Source organism: Moschus berezovskii, chromosome Y (genome assembly GCF_049115385.1).
Source record: "Moschus berezovskii isolate FMDL1 chromosome Y, NW_MosBer_1.0, whole genome shotgun sequence".
Classification (NCBI taxonomy): domain Eukaryota; kingdom Metazoa; phylum Chordata; class Mammalia; order Artiodactyla; family Moschidae; genus Moschus; species Moschus berezovskii.
Window position 1 is genome coordinate 40,893,262 of NC_142489.1, and position 3,254 is coordinate 40,896,515.

Here is a 3,254-nt window from a genome sequence, read left to right on the forward strand (position 1 = left end):
GCCTGGCATGCTGAACCCCTTGGGGTTGCAGAGTCTGACATGACTTAGCCACTGAACAACAATAAAAAAAAATGTTAAGTAACTTTGTCTTAGGTCATTATAGCTAACCATAGAGGTGACTTCCCTGGTGGATCAGCAGTAAACAATCTCCCACCAATGCAGGAGACAATGTTTGATCCCTGATCTCCTGGAGAAGGAAATGACAACCCACTTCTGGAAAATCCCATGGACGGAGGAACCTGGTGGGCTAGAGTCCATGGGGTTGTAAAAGAGTCAGACACAACTTAGTGACTAAATAATAATAACAACAAATTATAGAGGACACAGGGTTTGAGGCCAGATGTGTCTACAAAGCTGTCACACTAGAGCAAATTTTTGTCATAAAAGGGTAAAAATTAAAGTTTTTCTTCTGGCATTAGTGACTGTGATGCTGTGCAGCAAGTTCTTAATTTATTACTTAAATGCCAATTGGTATAATCTTGGCCTCTGCCTCGTTTCAGTATCAATGGAAAAGAGCAGCTGATATGATCCTTTATATACAAACTTCCATATCTTTGGAGGCAGTGAAGGAGGGAGAGTGAGTTCTAGATTTGTATTCTTCACTTCTTTCTAAACCTAGATTACTCCACTTCAGATCCTCAGAGTTCTCCAAATAATGTCCCAAATTAAATATTGCTTTCTCCTCTGTCTCATGCACAAACACAATAGTCTTGAGCTCTTCACCATTTGAACATACCTTAGGCAAACTCTCATCTGCCTTACTGCTAGAATAAGAAATTCTTGGCCAAGGTCTAAAGTAAATTGCTATTAATACCTCCTTCCTGGGTTGTTGAAGTGATTATTTGGGATTTAGTTCTCTCTCTCTGATGCTGTTTCTAGGTTCTAAAAAATTTACATATATTAACTAATTTAAACTATCAACTCTTTGAGGTTAATACTATTATTATGCCCCCATCTCATAGATGAGGTCAACTGAAGCCCAGAGAAATTTGAGGCCAGAGGTGCCACAACCAGGATGAGAACCAAGAAGGCTGACACCAGAGCAGAATTAATGTTTAGTTTTATTCTGAGAAAACGACCCAGTACTTGAGGGTCTTTTCTGGAATATATTTTACTGCTCTAAAAAGAGGTGGTGAACTCATGACTCTCTACCCATTCCTGAGTCTTTGACAGACTTCATTAGTAGAAGGTGGCCTCCATGGCAACCCACTTCAGTATTCTCGCCTGGAGAATCCCATGGAGGGAGGAGCCTGGTAGGGTACAGTCCATGGGGTTGCAAAAAGTTGGACATGACTGAGCTACTTCACTTTCACTTTCCAGGTGGGTTCTCAGAATCCTTTGTACTGTAGAGCTCAGAGCAGACCTAACTGTCATTTGGAGTTGAACATAAAATAGTGTGTGCATGTGTGTTCAGTTGCTCGGCCATATCCAACACTTTGCGACATCATGGACTCCTTTGTCCATGAGGTTTCCCAGGGAAGAATACTGGAGCGGGTCGCTGTTTTCTCCTCCAGGGGGTCTTCCCGACCCAGGGATCGAGGCTACATCTCTACATCGCCTACATTGACAGGCATATTTTTTACCCCTAAGCCATCTGGGAAGTTCCACATAAAATAGACCACTGACTAAAAATAGAGATGTATCTACAGCTGCCAATTGTCTACCCTTACTTTTCCCATTAAATGAAAATGCCCATTTGGCACTCTCTTCATGCAGAGAGTGCCAAATGGGCATTCATCTATGATCAATCACTTCTATGCTGTTTGAACATAGCTTGAAAATGTAAAATGCCTCTATCAATGATTAATGATGCTCTTACCCATTGTGTGCAACTACTCAAGTGAGGAGATGCTGCTTCACCTGATAGTCACAGAAGGGCACCAACAGCATTTAGGAACAAACAGGGGCAAAGTGGTTGATGGTTCGTGGGTGCCGCAATTTCCCAGGATGATACTCCAATTATCAGACAAAACCTCCTGTCACCATCAAGGCACTTCATTTATTTTCTCTGCTTCTAGCTCCCTCATACGTTTTAATCTATTCAGATCCTTGGAGCCACAAAAACACTTGTATGGTGTGTGAGAGAGTCTCTGGTTCTGGAATTAACTTTGTCTCTCCATAACTGGAAGTAGTTAAGATCCCTGTCCTAAATGATGTCCCACTGTGATGTGGAAAAGTCCAGTTATCAGCCATTCATAGTGGAAAATCAGAGGAAAAAGAAACAGTCTGGCTTTGGCAGAAAACTGAAACTTGGCTCTATTTTCCTGGGTTGTTGTGGGCATGGCTTCTAAGAAGTGGGGAGAACTATCACTCCCCACTGTTTCATGATGGAAGACAATGTATAAAAAGTACTTTGCACAGTGCCTGAAACACAGGCAACTCATTATTATGATTGCCACCATTACGTTTATTGCTAGAATTGTCATTTCCCTGGGTTCTCTCTTCATATATTACCCACACTCAGAGCAGTGACATTCGAAGTCCACACTGTCTTTGCTTGATGGGGTTTCTTTCCTCTTTGGGGCCCAGGCAGCAATGATGGCATGAATCCCTTCAGCAGGAAGGACACTTCAAAAGAGCGAGTGGGTTGACAGAAAGGCACCTGGCCTGTTTCACAGCTGTGTCTAAGGCCATGCATCCCAAATAGTTAACATTCCCCATACAGCAATTTTGTCCTTGCCAAACAAGGATTATTGAAACAAAAATCTTTAAAAAAAAAAAAAGTCTGTCCAAATGTAAAAAGGCAGTAAGAAGCAATGTAATGAGGCAAACGCTGTATATGAAGGTTATTTAAAATGTGACATAATTTTTTACACTCTGTTTCAAACTTCTAACCACCCTGCCTGCTTATACCTGCCAAAAACCTGCGATAATATCTGATGACACCTTAGGGACCACTTCCAGGCCTCTCCTGCCTTCTCGTTCTTCATTTGCAGAGATGTGTAAAAGATTATGTGGGTCCACATCTCACTTGAAAGTTCAAATCATATTCATTTGCTTTTAGATCATCCCTTTGTTCATTTATAGAGCCAGAGAATGTTTCCAGGTTCCAAACAGGGAAACAGGAGCTATTACGCAACATACATATCAAACAACTACAACTTTATAGTCCCTGAAGCATAGTTACTAGAGAAACACAGCAAGGGCAGGAAATGTCTAGCTATCAAGGTAATACTTTTATACAACGTAATTGACATATAGATAAATAGATAGATAATCTCAAAGAGCCTGCATAACCCAGCCTCATAAACTAC